We start from the raw sequence: 24,768 nt of genomic DNA, 5'->3' as shown, positions 1-24,768 counted from the left end.
TCCAGCTATCAGGATTAGAGGAGCTATGCTTAGAAATCCCTTGAGAAGAAATTCACAGCGGGGTTCGACTAGACTAGATGACCAGACTAGACTAGATGATGTGGTAGGTTGCTAAAGCTTAGCGTGAAAGTTGCTTCCAGCGAGCAGACTGCGGATGTAGGAAAGAACTGAAGGGAAGCTGTAGGAATGCTTTGCACGGAGGCAGATGTGGGAGTTATAACTGGACCTGGAGGGACAGACTGGCTGCCTGTGATCTGCTGTAATATGATTAAGTTGTACGGATATACGAATCCTGCTTAACTAATTAATTAATTAATGCAACTACGGATGAATGCGTGGATGTAATTCTCGAAATCCTGGAGTGTTTTTATCTTATGCTGGGGGCAATGAGACGAAGTTGGATCGCTAAATAATAGGGGCCTGTAAATCCCCCAAAAGCTCTTTAGAGAACGCAAGGAAAAGGGTAGAACAAGTCAGGATTCCTACTGCGCGGTAGACTAAAGCACGTACACGAGACCGAGAGTCAACGTCGGGCCGGAGTTTAGTTTCCTGCCAATGAGGATCGCCATACGTCCTGCTCCAACGGCTGGTAGCGACCGACAGAAAGGGATTACCGAAACGCTTTTAGGTAATCGGCCACATAACAGGGAAGTTAGATCTTCGTGAGCCATATTGCCAGCGACGGTCCGGCTTGGTGGTAAGCGGTCGGATTATCAGGGAACGGGAGGCTTGTTTTATACGAGCGAGCTTTGTGGTCGGCTACGACTAGCTCCAGCGGTAATTACTGACCATTCATTTACCAGAAGAACGTTGGCTGGTTTTATCCCGTCGCGTGTATCGAACTGACGGCTGTACAGATGACGCTGACCACCTAGCGCGCATGTCTGCGTACCAACTGTGTGTATGCCTCCTTGATATGGGTCGGAACCAATGGATGACGAGGAAAGAAAGCTTTTTTTTTCCCAGAAAAGAGAAATTGTAAATAAAAGATTGCCCATAACTCCGTTTGTTTTCAGGTGCGTTTTATATGGAACTTTAGGCGGATCCCCTCTACTAGTCATGAAAAGCTTAAAGAAAATGGTGCTGCGATTAGGAGACCAGCGGCAGCTGGGGCGGAGGCCAGAATGAGCTGAAATGCAAACTGGAACTACTGACAGAATTTGGAGCGATCTTAGCAACAGAGGGAAGAGAGGGCTACGGCGGCCTGAGCGGGGAACTAACGGAACGAGCTAGTCGCGACCCTGGAAATGCCAAGACTGACCGGCGATAGGAGGCGTGGTAAACATGAGTTAAAGGCGCTGGTACGCTGACAGAGACGTAAAGCGAAGGGAGAATGAACGAGTCAGGAGCAGGTACGTCTTACCTAGATGACGCCCAATGGGCGCAGATGAAGCTGCGGGTTGATGAGGCTGACAAGCCAGCTGCGAGCCGAGATAGGTGGAGGTGAGCGTAGCGGTCTGATGCGACGTCCTCTCGGAGGTGAACTGGGAGAGACGATCGGGCAACGGATCGAGTCCATGGTGGGACGAGCAGGAAGAGCCGACGTGCGTCGGTGGAGCCACGGCGGAACGTGGAGACAACCAGCGCTTGCTGCGGGGGACAGCGCCAATGAGCCGCAGCAGCCTATGGTGAGCCGGAGCGGGGAACCGGGCAGATAGCGGAGGACTGCGACGTCAACGAGGGGAGGACGGAAAATTCCGGCTCGTCGTCGCCGATGGAGGCCGAAGGAAGGCGTGATGAGGGCGGTTAGATTGGTGTGGAGTAGCGGGGAGTCGACAGGAGCGCAGCCGGCCGGTGAGGGACACTCCCTGGATCTGGGCGGACGGAAGGCAGCTGAAACTTGTTGACTGAATGTCTGAGAGGTAGGAGAAGCGTTCACGTAGGTTCGAAGCACGGCTGACGAGCAGGAAGACCCCAGGGTAGCTCGGACTTTTGAAGGTGTCTTTGGACGACGATTGGCTGGAGTGGCGTGAAGCTCCGGTCCGGATTGGCTGCGGTCGGGCGTAGTGATTAGATGATGTGGTGAAGCTGGTCGAGTCTCCCAGTTTGAATTTTCGCCAAGGCTCCATTTTAAGCCTCTATTAGCAATGCTATCTGATGAGACGAGGACGTTAAACTACTGAGTCGCTCAGAGAAGCAAACTTTTAGAGGTTTTCTGAGTTAATCAAAAGACAAAAAAAAAAAAAAATTTCCAAAAATGAAATGTGAAAGTGAGAAATGAGAAAGAGAAAGTGTTACTGATGTTGTTTCAAGTCTACGTAAATTTGAACTCTGGGTAATTTACTGACAATCTATTTTTGATCCACCAATAAAAGAAGAAAAAAATCCACAAAGTCAAATGTTGCTTTTTCAACTTAACAACACTCCTCTGGATAAGACAACTTTATGAAAAAAGCAACAACATTAGGTACACGAATAAATACATAAAGTAGGTCAGTGTATCCAACTAATAAATGTGTAAACCTTGACCTGAATTCATACTATTTAGATTGCTTTTACATATAAATGTAGATAGAAAATTCAAAGTGTTCAGACTATTAAAAAAAAAGCAGTTTAAAAATATAATACTTTTACAAAAAGCTTGTTTCAACAGGAACGTCTTCACAAAACAGGGTAGTTTTTTTTTACAGCCTTTCTTTTCCTCCTCAGTTTTATCTTTATCAGTTTAGGTACAATTTGGTCACAAGAGTTGAAATTTACTTTGAAACAGCATGATGACATGATGGTTGTCGTTTTTGATTTATTCTGAACTACTGGAAAGGAGTTTTAGGAAGACTGAATTCTTTGAATTTTTCTCAGCTCTTTTTTTTATTTATTTTTTTTAAGTTTGACTGTAATAGAATTTAAATGGTGGGTTTCTGATTGTACCTGTGTAGGCAGAGGAAGATTATTCTTAAGTGAATGTTGTGTCTTGTGAATCCAAGTAATTTTTGCTATGTTTTGAAACATTTTATAATAAAAAAAGAATCCAATACCCCTCCTTGACAGAGCAGTCAACATGCTAGTGCTAGCCAACATGCTACAGAAAATATTTTAGCTAACTTTACTGTATTTTATTTTATTTATTTTTTTTGAGCTAGTTTTGACTTGAAAACTAAAGTGAATGAAGTGAGTTTATGTTAGTCAATATGCTGGTAATAGAGCTTTTGCAATTCAGAGCTTTTTTGAGCTAACATTAGTTTTTTAGCTTATTTTGGCTTGTTTGATTATGTTTTTCACACTGAATTTTGTATGCTACTGTCAGTGAACATGCTGGTGATACCCTTTCACTAACATTAGCATCTCGGGAAAAATTAGCATGTCACCTAATTTTGATATAAAAGCTAACGCTAACACATTAATTGGACTGAGAAAATGCTCGTCAACATGCTAGTGATAGCCCACATTCAATTGATAACATGTTAGCTAATATTAGCATTTTAGCTAGTTTTAGCTTTGACATGAACACAATAAATGAAGTATGTAAGTGTAGGTCAACATGCTAGTAATAGCACCTCATGGCAAAGTTAGCATGTTGGCTAAATATAGTGTTCAAGATAACTTTGATATAAAAACTTGTGTATGTATACTTACGTATATATACAGTACAGACCAAAAGTTTGGACACACCTTTCTAATTCAATGGGTTTTCTTTATTTTCATGACTATTTATAAGGCAAGAAATCCCACTTGTTAACCTGACAGGACACACCTATGAAGTGAAAACCATTTCAGGTGACGACCTCTTGAAGCTCATCAAGAAAATGCAGAGTGTGTGCAAAGCAGTAATCACAGCAAAAGGTTGCTACTTTGAAGAAACTAGAATATAAGGGGTATTTTCAGTTGTTTTACACTTTTTTGTTTAGTGCATATTTCCACATGTGTTATTCATAGTTTTGATGCCTTCAGTGTGAATCTACAATGTCAATAGTCATGAAAATAAAGGAAACTCATTGAATTAAAAGGTGTGTCCAAACTTTTGGTCTGTACTGTATATTATATATGAGTTGAGGTTAGACACAAGGCATGCTTCTGCTGTTAAGTGAGTCTATGAGACATACTGTATGTCATTGGTTTTATTTAATAAGCACCTGTTAATGTTGCGGATTTTAATACTGTTTCAGTGTCACTACTTTGTAAAAAATATGAAGTGGATCTTTGCTGGGTTGTATTCCTGCACGGAGGTCTCTGATGAGGGAACACATATCTGCTAAATTTGTTTAAACTACATTTCGGTCATATCAAATGACTTGGCATAGATAATAAATTTGACAGTTATGGTTTTAATACAAAAAAAATCCCAGTCTTTTGCTATACAACTGACTCTACTCCTGTCTAATTATGCCAAATCAGCATAATTACATAAAGATCCACTTTAGTTATGTTTTCATCTAGTTTTGAATGACTTTACTTAACTGTTAAATTATAACCACTGTGAAAAAAAATAACACTTCATGATCCGCTTCAAATATTGCGTTTGCAAACAGTAACAAATACTTTTACATTTAACATGTTTATGAGGTAATGCGTGTCGTGGATATAATTCACCTCCTGTTTTTGTCATGTTTTCAAGATAGCAGTTCTCCTGCAGCGCCCCCCTCTGTCTCACCACATGTAACGAACCTCACATAATTCGCGTTAGACTTACCATCATTCATGTTGCACCGTGCAATAGAGAAAAACGCACAACAGCCAGAGGAAAATAATGCAACATTCCAGGAAACTGCATTCTCTGTTAAAAATGTTCCAAAACATGCAGATGAAATGCAAGAAAAGGTAATTAAATGAAAATAAAATTCCTCAAAAAATATAAACATAAACTGTAACTGAATGAGACAAGACTGCGGTAACGCTGCCAGTTGGAAAATTGGCAATGTTGAGACAAAAACAACAACAAAAAAAACTGACCAAACACGTCCATTTAAGAATCCATCAAGCATAAAATTTAAAAAGAAGTAATGATATAAAATTAGAACAAAGTAATACCTTACAAAAAAATCCCATGAAAATCACATGTGATTTTCATGGGATTTTCAACCACAACATTAGTACATATGCTAATTCCAAGGTTATAAATATTTGGACAAACTAAACCCATATCACATTAAAAAAAAAAAAAATAGTTGAAAATCTTCAAAGTAAGGAATAAAAATACTTGCGTAGCAAAATGTCTAATAGCCAGACGTGATGTTCTTTGATCAGCGGCTAAAGTTTCACCAAAGTGGGCCGTGATCTAAAGCACAGCTGGGAATCTACAACCGAACGGGTGAAACAGAAGATAATCAATGAGTTCCAATTGTGGAAAAGCAAATACTAATTTATTAATTCAAGCAGCTCTCTTAAGCTTCTGCATTGGGAAAACCAAGGCAGCGAATGCAAATTTGGTCAATACCGTCTCCTCAGTGGCCCACATCTTTACCAATGAGGAGTTGATTAAAGCTAAATTATTAATTGCTTGTGGTCAAGTTTCTGCATGCATGAGGATGAATGTGTTTCTATAAAAAGACAAAGAAGTAGAAATGCCTATAGAACAAAGATTTGTGTGAGACACATTCAGGCAGGAGCTGCCAAGAGCAAGAATAGCTCTCTGTCATTAGCTAATGAGCAGTTCACTAGATTTGGGGGAAAAGGCAGACAGATTGTTACTCCTTTCCAAACAGTTCCTTTATGTTTGCCAGCAAGAATTAAACCTGTTGACAGCTGGGCAATGATTCAAATGCCAGTAATAGTGACGCTCCACTAAGCAACTTGTACTTTCTCGTTCTTGTTATTTTGGTCTTTGGAATAACTGAGATTTATTATATTGTGCGCAACAGAGACGGAACAGTCACTGATATGTTGAGAAAACGGCCATATTTATTTGCGGTTATTAATTCAGATTGTACTTGGGTAAATGTAGGAATGTAATTTTACTTTTATCTCACACAATGAGGCAAGACAACTTAACAAAGAAATCCAGCCATAAATGTTCTGTGCTTGTGAACCAGCATGTGTAGCTGCAAGTTGACTTTTGTACCTGGTAAAATAAAATGGCTAAAAATCTTATCATGTTTGTACAAAACGGCGTTTTAGGGTCTTTCTAGATGGATATTGAGATTAAAATACACATTTGCAACTCGGAAAATTTGAAAAAACTGAAAATTTTTGACTTTTTAACTCAAACTTTTTCAATTATTTTTTTGGGCAGAAATGTATCTATTTATTTATTTTCTATCTACAATGTTCCTAATATACAGTTGTACATACGGGTGTAAAAAAAAAGAGATTTGTTTGTAAAAAATGTAATTACCCAGGTTACATTTTAAATATAAATATTAATTGTGAAGAAAATTACATTTAGCAAAAAATAGAAATTTTGGTTAAAAATAAATAAATTTAAAATACTAATCAAAGAAATTGTAAAACTTTGCGGCCAACTTTAATTGCTTCTGCAGTTTCAGGATGCAAGTACAAGTTTTTACCAGGGTTCTCTGCTTTTGAGCTGATTGGTCAACGGCATGTCGATCCCAAATTTAAGGACCCAATCAGATTACAGATAGATTTGGCAGCCGCATCGTAGGCTGAGTCGGATCTCCAGCTCCACCCTCACACCGTTTTGATCTAATAATCTTTCTTCTTCATTCTGAGCTCAGTTTTTTTTTTTTCTTCCTTGGCGGTGTTCCTCCTGCAGTGACGTTAGTTTTAGGTTGGATATGTGACAGAGTGTCTGTGATTCCCTAGAGGCAGGGATGTGGTTTTGCTGCCAGATGCTGTCACAGAGACAATGCTCGGTGAGACGCCGTGTTCCCGCTCCAGAATCAACTGGTTCCACCAGGGACCGTCGACAAATTCCAGTCGGTGGAAACACAGAGACGAAAAGACCGCCCCGCATTCAATAGAGGCCCAAACACTGAGAAGCAACGCTGAACTGTGGCACTAAGCGAGAGACGCCTGATTCCAGAACATTTTCATTGATCTCCTACTTTTATAATATTTTTATTGTAAAATGATGCATTCTTCATCAATTGCTTCCAGGCAATGTGATCAGAAGGCAAGGCAACGTTATGTGCATGGCCCCTTTCAGTCAGAGACAATTCAAAGTGCTTCTGCAAAGAGTTTAGAACGAGAAAAAAAAAAAAAAACCCACGTCAAACAGATTCAAATTAAAAAGTTTTAAAAATAAGAACAAGTAAATAAATCAATAAAAATGAAAAAATTTTAAGAGTAGGCAACAGCAAACAGAAATGATGTTAACCTTGTCAGAAGACTTCAAATCATTAATGAAATGTGTTGCACACTCTTTCCTATTACATATATTTTTTATGCTAATAAGGACCTGTGGTAGGGAAGTAACCAACACATTTCCTTGACATTGACTGGAGCAGTCAGCAGAAACCACTGGAGTGAATTCCACTTCTCTGCAGTAAGCATTCACGTGAAGTCTCAGAGGAAACTCCAGGTCAATTTGCCAATTCAGACGCTCATTTTGAACGGACATATTTCCATACCTTCCATTTTGAAAGGCGTGGGTTATTTCGACTGTGTTGTTAAACCAACACAGGCTGGTGGCCGTCTGGCTGTTTGTCCTCTGCTGCTCAACGACCCGGACGGCTTGCTGTCGGTGACGGAACCATGAATTCCTCTTTCTGTGAGAAAGTCCTGCAGGAGGACGTCCCGCCATCACATGTCGCTATGAGCCTTTCAGCATCTCAGTGAATTAAAACTCACACAAGTGTGGAAATTTTGACTGACTGACTGACTGACCCCCTCCTCAGTGAGCCAAGATTCCTTTACAGCGATGTAAAAGACTCATTGCCAGTTATCACATACACTAATTACTGTTTTGGCACAGGCATTTATGAGATTTACTTTCTTGGCACTATAAATAATAATAATAGAGCTACTCAAATGTCATTTAAAATTAATGGAACATTTTTATTTTTTTGTAAAAATTTTTTTTGCAAAAGCCTGTACTCTGTTGCCGCTTCTTTTGGGAACTAATCCTTCGTCTGCCAATCCACTGTTATTAAATATGGTCGTGTTATTGATACTGCGAATGTCATTCCCTTCATGAAAACTAATATGTTTAAATTGTATAATTTCCTTTCAAGAGCAAACTATAAGAACAATAAAAATAATAATTTTAACTCATCGGTTATTAAAACTGTTGCAAATGATTTCCACAGTGACTAAAAGGAAGCAGGATTGGTTGAAAACATCCATGGTTTTGAAGAAAAATGGACAATTATTCATAAAAAATATAAAGTAGGAGATCAATGAAAATGTTCTGTCTCGTTTAGCGTTGGTTCTCAGTGTTTGGGTCTCTACTGAATGCGGTTTCCGTGTTTCGACCGACTGGAATTTGTCGACGGTTCCTGATGGAACCAGTTCATTCTGCAGCAGGTACACGGTCTCCCACCAGGCCTGGTCTCTGTGACAGCATCTGGCAGCAAAACCACATCCCTGCCTCTGGTGAATCACAGAGAATCTAACAAACATAAAACTAACTTCACTGCAGGAGGAACATCGCTCAGGAAGAAAAAAACACAGACATTTGGAGGGAAGGGGCAGGATTATCCAATCAAAACAGTTTGGGGGTGGAGTCAGACGTCTGACTCCACCTACTGAGAGCTGAATCCTTCTGTAATCTGATTGGATTGCTAAATTTGTCATTAACAGGACACTGGATAATAAACCGATAAAGCAATTGAATACATTTTTACAAAAAAATAATGTATTTTTAACAACTGAAAGGTCTCGTTTTTAGCTTGATGTATTAGTTAGTTTACTTATTGTCATTTCAGTCAGAGCTATGTTTTTGATTGACAAGTTTTGTGTTTTTAAATTTCTATTGGTTGAAGCAGGGGAATTTAGTTCTACGCCCTTTAGCTAAATATTAGTTACTGATGTGTTGTTTTTATGATACTTGCTGTCCAATCAATGAATGAATCTCTCTCTCTAGGACTGACTTCTCTAAATATCATACTTTTCTATTCTCTAAACATAATTGTCCTAATGCCAAAAACATCAGAATAATCAGGTTTAGATTTAATCGGTCTAATTTCCTTGGGTTTTGAAGTACTGACGAAAAGTCCAGATTCCATGAAGCAACCTGAAAGTAGGCCAACTACCGCAACCTGTCTGCTGCAGAGGTGGGCCGTTCTGGTCTTCAGGGACCAGTGTGGGGCGTGTGTTTCACGTCTGCCCCTGCCCCAACATCACTTTATTCAAATAGTTTAATTATCTCCTCAGTCGGTCACCTGGTTGCTGCAGCCTGCTAATGATCCATTCATTTAAATGAGCTGTTTTCTGCTGAGGAAACATTTAAGATATGCAGAACTCTAAGGACTGGAACTGACTGAAAAAAATAATTAATTAAAAAAAAGCAAAAACAGAAGTCATTTGATCCAAAGTTCAGCTGGCTGCTCTGCAGAGGAGGGCAGAATACTCAATCATTTTACTCAAGCAAGAGTAGCACTACTTCAACATATTCTTACTCAAGTAAAAGTAAAAAGAAGCTGTCCAAGAAATTATTCAAGCATTTGGTAAGAAATCTGCTGAAGTACTAAGTGACTGATCAAATTATCAACCATTTAATATTGAAACATTACATAATTAGACGGACCAAAATATAAAGTTAAATGGAAATTTTGGTAATTTAAGAATCAAAATGACATTAATTCATATAAGGAACAGAGTTGAATTTAGGATCTCGAGTCGTCTGTGTTACCAGTGGTTACTCTCTGCAGGTGTCCAACCCTCAACCGCATGACTTTGCACAAGTACTTTTTCATCTTACTTCATTATACTCTGCTTTTCAGTCTCATTGCTCCTCCATAATGCTGGGATACTCAAACTTCATTGTTTTGCTCATTTTGCACTCAGCCTCCTGCTTCTCCATAATCTTAGCGCCGCCTGATTCTATATTCAGTCCTCTATCTGTGCGAGCTTCTGCTAATTAAAGTCTGGCCAAGGAGGACAAAGTTATTCATGAAGCATCACGTCAACTTTGACTTCTTTTGGCAGTCGGTGTTGCAACAACAGCAACTTATTCTTCTTGTCTTTTTTTTTTTTTTTTGTATTATTTCTTGGCGCAGTACAATGGCCCTAATTGACATAGGCTGTTTTATAATGCACATACAAAACCTATTGATCCATGCTGAGTCCACAGGGTCTGTTTCCATATCTGGAAATGTTGCCAAGTCAAAGTCATGAATTTGGTCTGTGCTGAGAAGAGTTTAGCATACGAAAATATTCGATGAAATTCTGCAAGCTGCACTGGAAATCAGTCGGTGTAGAGTAGGAAAATGTTCAGTTATCTTTAATAAATTACAGGCTTTGTTAGTAAACTGAAATGTAGAAAACATTCTTTAAATTCAAATATTGAACCAATCAGTTGGCAGCATTGTGGCGGCTCACTCCCAACAAGAGTCAATTGTAAAATCTGCTTTTTTGTGGCTGAATACCAGAAACTAAGTGAGGATTACATAGTTATCAGAATGATAACCAGAAATGTGAAATACATCTAATTGTCAAAATTGAAATGAATACTTTAAGCTAAAGATGATTATTATTCTTTTAAAAGTGTGTTTTGGACTAGTGATGCCTTTATTCTAATTGTGACAAAAAATGGTTCCAAAGTCATGAAATGGACTTTAAGAGTTTGAGGTAACTTACGGTAATTTTTTCTCTTTAGAATATATATTCCTTTTGGATTACAATCTGTAGCTGATTAAAGGTAGCTGGGATTCATTAAAAGCAGCTTGCTAACTTTACAATGTTGTTCATCAGTTTGGGTTGTCAAGGATACCAGGGAGATAAAAGCTTAATTAAAGGTGATGGATGTTGGTCTAAAAATGGCTGATTAAGCGATTTCATCTCTATAAACCTAATTTATTAATCAGACATAACATCTAACCAATCAACTCTTTTTGGTCTAAACATGAGGACTGGCGATGTTTTCTGAACAATGTTGTATCTTACTGCAGAAGATGTAGTAAACTAACTCCATGAGATAAATCCAAAATCATCAAGCATAAGAGTTTGCTGTGATATGTTGATACGAGCGGCTTTATAGGGGGCGCCACTGCTGAAGAAAAACTTCAAAAGGGCAGTATTATGTGTTTTCCAGTCACATTTTATAGCACAATAAGGTAACTACAGTATGTTACAGTTGTTATGAAAATGCAATAATTATCAAATATGACTTAAAAGAAATTTGACTTCAGAATCTAACACCTTGAAATTGGGCCTCTGTGTCTTTAAAATCTCCTGTTCTTCCTGAAACTCCACCTTTCGGAAGTCAACACAACATGGCTCCTCTATTAACCCTTTAACAACGTTTTTACCAGCGTTGCTCTGAGAAGAAGCTCAATTAATGAGCTCAGCAGATGCTCAGCTCCACCAGATGTTTGCTAATTGCTGCTGGCTAGTCTGAAGGAGCTGACACTGGAGGATGTGGAAGCTTGAGCACTGCAGCTCCGAGGAGAAGCTTCACCCTCAAAGGCGGAGCTAGATCCACTCAGGTGTTTTGCACAGCTGAATTGTTGCCATGGAGATTAAAGGATTTATCAAAAATGCATGAAAGAATCAAAACAACACTCCAGACATGTTTATGATTATGGAATAATATTACAACATAATGTAAATCTCAAAAAAGCACATATTACACAATACCACCCCTTTAAAAAAAACTCTCAGAAAACTGTGATATCTACTTATCAAGATGATCTTAAAATAATGTTTGGACAAATCTGAACAAATAAATCACCCATTAAAATAACATTTTACAATGAAACCGTAAATTAGAAATGTTTTAATGAGAGTCTAGGTATAAAACCCGTCGTGTTACGGTGAAGAATGTGGTGCACAGAATCGCAGACAAAAGAAAATCCTTCACAAAGAATGTCAAGTGAAGGCACAAAGAGAGAAATACAAAGTAAGCTGGGAACAGATTTACAATAATGCAGCTGCAAATTGGTATAATTAACTGTAAGTTTTGTAATAAGGAACTCATTTGTACAAATTGACTTTCACCGCATAATGGCTTTAGTGAATTTTAGCAGTTACACGTTAAGTGCTTTCCGTCCATTTCATTTACTGATTTTGCTATGCAACAGTTAACTCCTGCTGACCTGGAGGTCAGCCTCCATTAAAATCTTAGGTATCTAAATAATCGCCAAACCTTTATTCACATTTAACACCAAAGTAAAGAAAAAAAAGAGTGAAAATATGAGACTCCACATAGAAAAGTGTGTTGTAGCAAGTTATAGGAACAAGTTACTTTCATTAATTTGTTCTTATATGCATTATATTTACTTTAGGATGCAATAGTTATCAGGCTAGAACAACAGAGGAGGAGTAATTCAGGCGCGGTGAAGCATGACTTCCACGTTTCAATTGGCAACCGCAGAGGACAGTTTCCGTTCCTGCTGAGGATCTTTCAGATGAGCAGAGCGGGATTTTAGGCAGGAGCATGAAATTATCACAATAAATGCATCTTGTAATCATGATTTATAGTGAATGCCACATTATTTGATTACTGCAGCAGCAACAATAAAGTATACAGATCAAAACTGAGCCGGCTGGAGTAAAATAAATAAAACCTGCTGCAGCTGCTGGTGTTGGAAGTAGCGAGGTTTCACTGTGGTAGGCTGCCTGCTCTATCCACCTCTATATGAGGGATAAACATAAGTCACTGAAGTGTATCAGAGGGAGGATGAGTAGAGATCAAAACGGAGAGAGAAAGACGGTGCATCGCTCCTAAAGAACCTGTAGTAATGCTTGAACTGGAAGAGGAAAACATGATAGAATGAGAAACAGACAAAAAGTCAAAGTATAGTAAGCAAACTTTATTCACATAGAGCACCAATCACAGGTAAAAAGAACAAAAAAGTGTTTTAAAGCGAAAGCAAGCATAGAAAATGCAAAAGGCAAAAACACATTACTGTAATTTCCAGACTGTAAGGCTGTACTTTGTTGCACACGTTTCGATCCCTGCGATGCGGATGATGTTCGGGTTTTTACCGACGAGTTTCCAAAGGCTGGACTGCTGTCTGACGAAGAGGGGAGAACGAGAGCAGGAGCAAATTTGCCTCGTGACAACCCTGGCTGTGGTGTGCGCAAATCTTTATACCCACTAATTAAGTGGAAAGCACAATTTCTTAATTACGGTGTTTCCATTAAAGAATTTAAGCTGAAATCATGTTAGAAATCACGGCAGCGACAGACGTAAACAGATACACGAGATATATTCATAAATTAGCCGTGGCCCTAGCGCTCATCATCTATCAGCCAATCAGAGGAGACTTCGCCGTCTTTCAGGTATTGGAGCAACAAGCCCCGTCCAATTGGGAGCAGCTACGTATGTGGCGGTTTGGGAAAATTATCATTTTACAGAAGGGCTATGGATTCAACATGTTGGAATGACGCACAACTTTTTATAAGCTGTGTGATGCTGTGAGAGCTCTGGTGGAGCCAGGCTGTCTGGAAAAAAACAAAACAAACAAAAAAAACCCGTCATCCTACTACTTCTTCCCCATAAATAATTTAGCTGTGAAACACTCAGTCAAATGCAGTTAATTTCCTACAATTATTTCATATTTTTCCATCCACTGCTGTGCGGACATATTTTTGACGTTTATTAATTCAGTCGTTCCTTAAACTCTTTCAGTTTTTGAAAGCGTTTTAATCAGGTTTTGATCGGAATTCCTAGCAAGACTTTCCAGTAGTCCCAAAGGCACGTTTTTTTTTTTAATGGATCTTTTATGTTTTATTGCTTTAATAAAGGGAAATATTCTCAGGTACAGACCCTGTGGATATGAAGACTTTCGGATGACAGCACTGTGGGGGAGGCGTGGCAGCAACGCAGTCAGCAAAATAAGAAACAGCTTCATTAAAAGTAGGACAAGGTGATAGAGGGAGAGAAACTGAAAGTTGGCAGTTGCAGCAACGTATGCATCAGTGGCCGAGTGCAGCGTTATTGATCCTTCTTTTACAATATTAATCTACCACACTGCTAATTTACTAATGACAGTTTCACCACTGGAAAACCTTACCAAGAGATTGCTCTGAGACTACTCCCACTTTCTGTAGATCCGCTCGCAGGCCTGAGGATTTTTCCTTTGGTTTTTGATAATGTATTGATAAACTGGCAAGGCCTTTTTAACACGTGTCTCTTTTTTTTTTTTGCATAATATGTGCCAAGTTTCAACTAGAAGTCAATTTTCAGCTATTTAACATAAACCAAAGGTTGTCAGTATAGTTCATATATATATCTTGACGGGGTTTTAGGTTGATGTTTACAATAAATTGAAATGAATTGCACAGGTTTTAAACAAAATCTTAAAAAACAACAAAAAAAGAAATTACAACTAAGTATTCACAGTTTCTAGACTGTGTAGTATTCCACACAACTATTTACTTCTGTCATATTTAGTTTTTATTTTGTTCTTATATATTTTTACATTTTTATTGAAAAAATATTGGAAGCTATAACCGAATAAAATGGAGGTATGCTCCAATTTGCACAATGTCTCCTAATAGTCTTAATAGTTATTTATTTTCACCAATAATGTATTCTGATTTATTTTGAGATGTGTCTTTTATGTGTTGATTCACCTAGAAAATAATGTTTAGGTAAATGATTGTCTTGTTTTCCAATAAAACAAGCAGATTTTAAATATTTGTTATTCATCTTGTCTGAAAACATGTCTTCAAAGGGTAAGTTTAACAGTTCTATATTTGTTATGTTTTTTGAGGGCATAATGGCTCTTTGGATTTACCCATAGTGTAGCTTTTTTTAAATTTTTGTATGTGTGTGGTTCTGGGAACTGACGGTCTAACGGGACAACACTTCGCTCCTCTGGTGTCTGATTTTGACATTCGTCCTGAGTGTCTTGCTAAGACCGCAGGCGAGTTAAAAAGTTTGCTTCCCCTGGTCTGTCCCATAAAACACTAATAAAGCTACAGTATATTAAAACTGCAGCAGTTCACACTTATGTCAAATTTAAGTACTCACCTCCCCTCTTTCTACAGTGAATCATCAGAGATAGCAACAACATCCATATTAACACACCCACACACACGCATCAGTTGAAACGTTGCACCTGAAAAGTCTTGTTTCATGTATTCAAACTAAAAAGCAGTATTTGAGAACCTTGTTATTTGTCAAAAACACACACTTATAGCATATAGCCATGCTTACACTGGACTAGTTGCCTGGCAACAAATCATTCTCTTATAACAAAAAACCCCCAAACTTTTCTTTGTGAATATGAGCATGGTACGAAGTAAAGGAGAACAGATATCGAAGGATAAGGTTGTAAAAGGCTTAAAATCAGACAGCATTCATCGTGCAGAAGGTCAAAAACTGGATGAAATATCAAAATATTTTTGAGTGAGGATTCAAAAGTCTATTTTAGAAACACGTTGAGAACAAGAAAGAAGTCTGTCGTCGCTAGTCTCTGATCTATTATTACGAGCGCTCTGTACAGTGAGGACTGCATCATTTTCTGATAGTTCACTGCACATTGAGATGTATGAAGTAACTAAAAGTAGAAGAAAAAAGAGACTTTCACATAGTGTCATCAAAGGTATTTAAAAAATCATATTTAACTTTCTATTTTGCTAATATTTACAATTTTACTGAATAAACATTAGAAACTCTAAACCATTGTTTGGTACATAAGATGGATGGATGGATGGATGGATGGAGGGATGGATGGATGGATGGATGGATGGATGGATGGATGGATGGATGGATGGATGGATGGAGGGATGGATGGATGGATGCATGGATGGATGGATGGAGGGATGGATGGATGGATGGATGGATGGATGCATGGATGGATGGATGGATGCATGGATGGATGCATGGAGGGATGGATGGATGGATGCATGGAGGGATGGATGGATGAATGGATGGATGAATGGATGGATGCATGGAGGGATGGATGGATGGATGCATGGATGGATGGAAAACCATGAACTCAGTAGCAGAAAATTTTGCCCAAATTGCTCAAAATCAAGGTTTAAGCAGAAAACCCCAACAGTATAGATGTAACATTGACACAAACAAATCGGAGCGGTAAACAGAACGAAGCACTCTGCCAGTCATGTTTGGACAGAACTTTGAAGACGGAAAATAAAATTGCGACTAGCATCTTCATATTTTCAGATGATTGATTAAACAATACTCTATAAGTTGTTCAAAGCATGAGATATTGACCTGTCTGCTGTGTTTCTCTCCGTCTCCCTGTTGCTGGTTTTTCATTAATGTTCTCCAACAAACCTTCACATCACATTTGTATGGATACTAAGATTAAATTACCAAGTGTGAGTTTGCATTTACTATTTCGGTAACTTTTGTAGGCAATTGCTTACCTTAGGTTTTATGCTGGGGTATCTGGGTTACTTTACATGTGATACAAATCCAACACTTATTACTATTCAAAGACACTATATTGTCCTCCAGTGGACATTACCCACAACTCTTTGGAACTCTGTACGCTTTAATATTGTTCAGAAAAAGACATCCATTTGCTTCTGTAGTAAGAGGTTGGCGATATGGGCTTAATGTTTTATCACAATATTATTTTTGGTACTATTGTGATAACTATTATTATTATTCCTTCTATTGCTTCTTTTTTAGGTAACTATATGGCTGTGACTGCATGATACAGCGATTGTAGCCCCACAAACAAAATACTGGTCTTGAAAAGCACACCTGTTTGTAAAAGAAATGTCACATGTATCACTAAACTGCACACTGTTACTGTATTTAATCACATTTCAAAATCATTGAGAGTATTTGGCGATACTGTCTTTGAAGACACATTGGAGACAATAGTAAAATGAACAATCACAACAATACAGACAGGCGTGCTTAATCATTAATTGTTGGAAGTTATTGTGTCAATGATATTATAAGAAATTTATCACAATAAATGATAAATGATACAATAAATACCAATCACAGATGATATGGACTTCAAGTGTTATCACGATATTTTGTGATACTTTTGTGATAATGACAAAAGTGAATATAATAACTGTGTGTTACATCTTCTTTTAGATAATTGTATGATTGTGACTTTGTGTCACATCAATTATAGTCCCACAAACACAATTAATGCTCTAGAAAAAAGTTCCCGTTTGCGACAGGCTTCTTTAGGACACCAGTCACGTAAAGAAGTGTGATTTGTATCGCTAAGTGGCACACGGTAACTTTATTTTCAAATTTGTTGGTACTTATTGATGCTTTCATTGAACAAACTCTGAAGAAAATAGCAAAACTATTACTATTATCACAGTTTGGGGGGAGATTTCAAACATTGTTAGTTAATTTGACAACGATAAATCAAAACTATTTGCGATAAGAAATACATCATGATAAACGAGACGATAAATGCCCACTAAATTTATAACTTTTTCTATCACATCTTTTTATTGATTTGCTTTTGAATGGACAAACGGTACAGGGTATTTTTTTTTCACAAACAAGAGTCATCAAGAGTTGTGATGGGGCCCTCTGAGGTGGTACTCTGTGGTACTCGACTCTAAAAGTTTAGAGTCGAGTACCACCCATAATCCCATAAATGGTTACAAGTTGCTAATCCCTGTCATAGGAAGGCTTTTGTGTGGTCGTTTAAACACGCTGCTTGCCTACAAATACGTCTGGGCTACAACATGCCTAACTGGATTAGCCTGCGCAGCTGGTGCAGAACAGCACAACTCTGCTGGAAGGTAATTGAGAAGCTACATACCGAGCTCTAGTAGGCATCGCGCTCACACACTCTGCGCATGAAGTTATATGGGGATGGGCTCGAGAAATGAAAAGATGAATATGTTTAATATTGAGAACGCTCCCAATCCCATGGCGATGACTGTTTTTTTTTTTTGGTTTTTTTCCGTCTTCCTGTGTAAACACAAATATTTCCTCTTAAATGTTTTCAGCTACAGGGCTTGATGAAAAGGAAAATGACGATGTTGGTCTCTAACTGTGTCGTTCTTCATATTATCTTTCAGCTGTTGATGGAATATGTTTTCCCTGCCCGTGTGTCTTATGTTCAAACACAAAACGGATTCAAAGTTCTGTCTGGCGCATCAATCTGTTAGAACAAGGCTTGTCTTTTCGGAGAGATCTTAGCTCTAAAAGATGGACTGTGTCGTGTGAATCTTATTGTTTTTCTGCATAACTATGCTTATTTCATCACTGATTTGAAAACACAATTAAAGGGATTTTCCTTACAATGGTGAATATTTTGTAACTGTATTTAGTGTTTCCTGACAGTTAAATCAACTGGACTGCGTGTACAAGAAGTCAGAAATCGTTCAGCTCTGTTTTTGTCCAACTCCTTACTATTCCCCATGTGTGTGCAGGCGCATAGGGGTGTGTGTGTGTGGGTGTGTGTGTGGGCGGGTGTGCGTGGGGGTGTGTGTGTGTGTGTGTGTGTGTGTGACTTAATGAAGAGCCAAGTGGGGCTAAATGGATCCCCTCCATCTCAATAAGATTGGAACCATGGGGTCAATAGCTTTATACATAGCTGCGTTTTTCTCTGTGTAATGGAGGTATATTATAACAAAGTTAAAGCCGTATATTTCAATAACTATAAAATTCCTCTTATTAACTTATTTGCTTATAAATACAGTAAACTATATATAAGTACATACTATGTATAAAAAAAACCCTGTAACATTTATTCCTCATTTTAAATCAGAATAAATATTTCCTTTCCTGTTTTAGGTGATTTGGGTCTGTCAATATATTTTCCATTTGCTTTGTTAGGTCTTTTTTTTCCCACTGCTTTTTAAATTCTGAAGTTTCCATACATTGGACAGTAAGGTGGTGTCATTATGCATGGTGAAGCCACTCTGGAGGGCCCATCTGCATTCTAAATACAAGTTTATCCCTCTCTTGTTTACCGTAAACTGTGAAGCAGTGGCCCCCCGCCTTTATTACCCTACAGACCGTTAGATGGGAGGAGAGGAATTTCAACTTTCAAATGCTCCAACCTGCCGTCTCACTATAGTATGGAATGGAAATGTGATGTTTCCTAGTGGCAACATCAGATTTCCATTGGGGCACAACTGGGCATGATGCCACAATATGATGTTTTGTGAAATACTGCCAGTTATGTCACAGCACACCTGAAATCCTACCAGAGATTTGTTACCGTCCTTTTTTTTACAGTAGTCTTCCTGAAACCTGCTGTTATTCTACATCACTTCAGATCCGGTTCTACGATGTTGGATTTAGTTTTTTCTTTTCTTGCTCTTTTTTTCAGAATGCTTGATTCCACAAAAGTTGCAGTAGACCTTGTAGGACAGGGATGTCCAAAGTGCAGCTCGGGGGGCATTTGTGGCCCTCTGGAGGATTTTGTGTGGCCTCGATTAATCTATTTTGACGATTAATCACATAAAAAATATTGCCACATTCGGCAGATTTTTCCACTTAGTCAGGAAAAAAGGATAAAAGTCAGCAAACTGTACACAGCTGAGACACTCTTACAGTGACTTGTCCTTCTCTGCTTTTGTGTTTCATCAACATGTCGGATGTTGTGATTTTTTTTGCTGGGCAAAAACATTTTAAAGGAAAATAATTTACAGTAAAAATTACTTAGAATTTTTAATAATAGAAAAGACCTGGGTACTTTAAAATTGGTTGATTTTTGGCCTACAGTCCAAAACGTTTGGACTCCACTGCTGTTCCAATGCAACAGTGAGTCGAAGCTACAAAGTCTTTCATTTCTGTATTGATTACTGCGTGTATTATGTGCTGATGCACATGCGCCCTGAAGCTAACTTTCATGTGCTAACATGCATGTGGATCCTGTGGGAGAGATGTAGCCCGAGACTTTGTTTCTCTTTTCCTTCAGCCCATTGCTATGCCTTTCTGTCTCTTGACACTGGGAACTTTTTTTTTTCTTATCCACCAAAAACATACTAGAATTTAAGTCCCTATCCGCACCATGCCCCTGCTAATTACACATAATTCCCTTTTAAGTTGCCAGAATTCACCAAAGTAGAACAGAGAAAGAGAGAGACGGAATAAGCCGGTGTGAGAAAGAGAGAATCAGACAGCCTGAACAAAAACAGATACTTATCCCACCGTAAGATGGTCTGGCGTAATAGGCTCCCACATGGAGCCGGGTTGGCTTGCCCACTTTTAATGACCCCGAAACATAAAATATTGAAGTTGCCAGACACCGCCACGTTCTTTTCATCCACTTTCTTTCTCCCACACACTTCTGAGCTCTTGTCATTTCTCACTGTACCCTTCAGTGTGTTCCTAGCTCTCTCCCTATATCAGCATCAGGGATGAAAATGATTCTCACAGTGGAAAGGGGAAAAAAAAGAAAGAAAGAGAAATGACAGTCCAGGGGGGTTTGAGGGCCTTTTTCTCTCTTTTTCCCCCACTCCAGTGTTTTAATAATTCATTGATGCATGACATTTTTTGTGTCGTTAAGCCGCTAAATATGACTTGGAGATCGGCTCTTGAGTCATTATTATTTTATTATTTTACCACTATCTCTCAACATCCACATCAGTCGCTCCCCGTTTCTTTAGTCTTCTTTTAATTCTGTTTTTTTCTCCACCTACACTGAGTTATTAGGAAAGCTGACCCACTAACGTGATCCAGTTCACACATATTGTATGAATTGTGGCATTTCGTCACTTAACAACCACAAATCTCAGTGTTTTTTTTGGGAAATTTGTGTAATGTATCAACACAAAGAAGTGCACAATTGTGAAATACAAGGAAAAAAGACTAATGTAGTGTAAAAAATGTGTTGTACGTCTGTTATACACTAGATTTACATGTGTTTAATATCATCTCTGCGTAACACAGCTGCTTTGTAAAGACAGAGGCTGTTTTCACATATAGTCCGGTAGACTCAGTTAGATTGGGGACCAAACATTTGTTACATTTTCAGCTGGTGTGATTCACTTTCACACTGCACTGTGCCAAATGAACCAAACTAGTAAAACATATTTTCCCTCCACTAAAAATGGTCACTAAAACCTCAGAAGAAGACATGAGCGCAACTTCCTTCTTCACAAAATGTCAACAAAAATGGAGTCGTGTCAGATTTTAGTGGATGTAGGAACTGTTGTCTTTGGTAAAAGGCTGTGACCACTTTGTCTCACTAATGCCATTCTCACGTTTCTTTTGGTTGTATTTACCCAGAATTCCCTGCGCTATAGTCCATTTCCTGCTCTGGTCTGCTTTCCGCTCACATGTGCATTCGAGCCTCACCAGAGTTCACTTCAGTGAAAGTCGAGACCGGGCTTTTCAGGCAAACTGACGACAGTTCAATTAAAGCAGACTAAACTGGTCTGGTACGACTGCAGCCTTATAAGCTTGTTGGGGTGTTTGAATAAAAAAAACTTCAGGAAGACAAAAGATTTCACAGGATAATGTCCCAAGTGCTAAATATCTGGAGAAGCAACAGAAATCTGATAGATATTAGTTGTGGAAACAACAGTTCTGGCCCACGTGGAAGAGTGGCAAAAACAAGGACGTCGCCCTCGTGTGATTTAGAGGAGACACAGAAAACTTTAGAACTTGGAATTGCTGCAAAGTCGGGGTGCCCCGATGTAACACTTTCACATCTGATCCGATATCAATATTGCAATTTGAGTATCGAAGGATATCGATGCTGACCTGGTATGATATCAGCATGAATCATGCATACTTTTATTACTTATTTTGTTGTCTGGAATTTTAGAAAAAGCTCAATCAAGTGATATTACTGAACCAAAGAACAATAGTCAGCAACAATAGGTATGAGATTAACTAACCCATTTATTATTAACCAATAATAAATTGGTGTGCGGGATACAACGGCTGCTGGATAGAAATGCTGGGGTGGACTAAATGCTGGATCAGAGTGCTTATTTTGGAAATCTTAAATACAGGCTCATAAAATCAGATGCTCATTTTTTGGCTGATATCAGAGCAATTTCCGATATTAATATTAGATCAGGACATCCCTTTTGCAAAGTCAATTTCAATGGGAGAAGGTAACTAAAACCTTCTCTTAATTTGGTTGTTATCTGGCTAGATAGCAAGAATATAAAACCTTTTGGCCCTCATGTAAAATGCTAAAGCTAGTACAACATATGACCCTGGACACACCATCACATCATTCCCATGACTCAAAGCTGTTCTTTTTGCAACATCATGTTGTGAGGATAGTTTTTTTTCCAACACCTATCCTCACCTGAAGATCACCTGAGTCATCTTCAGGTGACTCGCCTGAATCACCTGGAGATGATTCAGGTGAGTGGCGGAAGAAACCCAGTTAGAGGAAGGCAAAGACTTGAAGGGGGAAAAACAGGAAGGTTCAGTGATCCCAAACATACAGCGGAGCCAGAATGTAAGGCTTTTGATTACAAGTCTAGACTTAATTCTAATTAAAACTTTAAGACTTTAAAGCAGATGTTTACAGACAAATCTTTCCAATTTGAAGGGTGGCACTTTGACTTAGAGTAGAATGGTGAAAAAATGGTCAATTTCTAGATGTATAAACCTGGTAGAGACACACAGAGAGAGGAAGGCAGTTCTACAAGGTATTCATCTCACACTATTCAGAATGTAATTATTTTTGTGCTTTATCCTGACACCACTTAAAATGATCCAAAAGGTATGAAGAATTTTCCACAGCTCTATTTCTTCATTATCCACTATAAACAAGTAGCACATGGTTTGGTACTGCGCACATGAAAACAAGCATTATCCATAAAACAAAGAGAACTTGGGTTTTAAAGCGTCCAGCTACACTCATCATGTTCAGTGCATCCCACGCCGGTAAAAAGATTCAAATACGCCCGCCGTCTATTTCATTCAGTCAAGCTGTGGCTTTCCTTTCATGATGCTGGTGTGCTTAAGTCGTCATATTTCTGAAATAGTGAATGCCATCTATCAAATCGCTCATATAGAAAACAATGCCGCTTCCTTCTGTTGCTTATGTGGCTTCAGCCAAAACAGCAAAAATCCTGTTAGTGCTTCTCTTCCGTCCAGAGCTTTTAGTTTTACTTTCCGCTACCTCCTCTGCCGGTTCTTGCACACACACCCCCACACTCCGACACACAACACAGAAAAAAAACAACAACAACATTTGTGTTTGAGACAAACTCAGTTTTCATAGGGCGCTGTACTCTCTGCTTCCTTCTCCTATATAGTCTATTTGCTCTACCAGATATATTGTTTTAATTTGTTACTGAGATGCTAGCATAAGATAGTGCCCTGGGGGTATTTTCTTACTCTTCTACAAGACCTTTTACTGGGAATTGTTTTGAATTTATACAACTTATTGAGCAACAATCATTACATAAATACAGAGGTGGGCAGAGAAACCAAAAATTGTACTCAAGTTAGAGTAGCACCACTTCAACATATTTTTACTCAAGTAAAGGTCAAAAGAAGCCGTCCAAGAAATTACAAAAGAGTAAAAAAAGTACATGGTAAAAAATCTACTCAAGTACTGAGTAACTGCTCAAACGATCAATCATTTAATATTTAAAAATGACATAATCCGACAGACAAAATAGACAATTAAGTGGAAGTTTTGGTATTTTATAGATGACAATGACAATATTTCATGTAAGTAACAAAAATTCAGGCAAAAGAAAATGTTTCCAAATCAGTGTCTTTCAATAAAAAAACTTAGAAAGTTATTGGGGCCTGCCATGCAATGCATAGGGATGCATTGCATGGCATCCCTATGCATAGGGATGTAATCCCTATGCATTGCATGGCAGGCCCCTATTGTTCTACACCTCAAAATAACTGCCGCTTCCTACTACCGTTAATGCGGCTCGTACCGCTGCGTGGCCCCTCACAATATATATATCAAAACGTGCGGCTCAATCCCGTGAGGGGAGCTATTACTTTTGTTGGCATTTCGAGTAACTGTGGCAAAATAATTAACAAAAAACGAGCCAAATTTAACTCAAAACAAAAGTCTAACTGACACAAAACAGTGTCAGTTAGACTCAAAATAGACAGAATTTAGTCTCAGCCTCTCTGAGCTGCTCTTTAGAACCACAGTGATGGCAGAACGTCAGAACTACAGACATGGTGGAACAACTGCTATAAACTCATCGCATCTCTGAATGGTGCTGTTTATGTTATATCTTATATACATATCATCAAATGGTGGCAAAAGCAACAAAAATCTAGTGTGCTCTGGACTTAAGATGGAGTACATGCACACATATTCATGACATACTTTGATTAAACTAATTTATCTCCGGTGTGATTCCAGTACCAAAAAATTAACTTTATACCAGGTGAGGAAACAGGAACAGGTCTGAAAAACAGACTGTGTGCTACACTCAAGAGAGAGATTCATTTGATGCATCAAAGAGTGATGTCATCACTGCTGATGTCATTGTTACCAGTAGAACTGAACATTCTACTGATGCATTAACATCAAACACGTTTTGAGCGTCAGGCGAGTCTGGTTTATATTCAAAGTCTATGTGAAGCGTTGGATGCGCTAGATTTGTCAAACGCTCCAAACGGTTCAAATCGCGCCGCGCTAGAGGCCTGAAGCGCGACGCAACGGCCCTCGACGCGCCTCCACATAGACTTTGAATGCAAACCAGCTGCGCCTGACACTCAAAACACATTTGGTGTGAACGCACCATTATATGTCCAGTGTCACATTAGGTCAGTGCTTCTCAATTCCAGTCCTTAAACCCCCTGCTCTGCATGTTTTAGGTGTGTCTCTGTTTCAGAACAGCTGTTCCAGAACAGCATGACCTCTTCTGCAGTCATCAAGTACTGCAGTAGCCTGTTAA

At 38.6% G+C, this 24,768-nt stretch overlaps 1 protein-coding gene and 1 long non-coding RNA gene across 3 annotated transcripts in view; one reads left to right on the top strand and one right to left on the bottom strand.

The window, feature by feature from the left end:
• The window catches only part of LOC116720303 (protein phosphatase 1 regulatory subunit 29-like), a 199,969-nt gene that overhangs the window by 101,711 nt on the left and 73,490 nt on the right, over positions 1-24,768 (top strand). The window lies entirely within an intron of this gene.
• On the bottom strand, positions 1,615-12,930 carry LOC116720304 (uncharacterized). Its single transcript, XR_004339371.1, has 3 exons — positions 12,920-12,930; positions 12,076-12,081; positions 1,615-2,076 (listed from the first exon to the last, which is right to left on the bottom strand). It is a non-coding gene; the product is annotated as an uncharacterized LOC116720304 (long non-coding RNA).

Source organism: Xiphophorus hellerii, chromosome 5 (assembly GCF_003331165.1).
Source record: "Xiphophorus hellerii strain 12219 chromosome 5, Xiphophorus_hellerii-4.1, whole genome shotgun sequence".
NCBI lineage: Eukaryota > Metazoa > Chordata > Actinopteri > Cyprinodontiformes > Poeciliidae > Xiphophorus > Xiphophorus hellerii.
The sequence above is the reverse complement of the archived record's forward strand: the minus strand, read 5'-3'. Positions and strand labels throughout refer to the sequence as shown.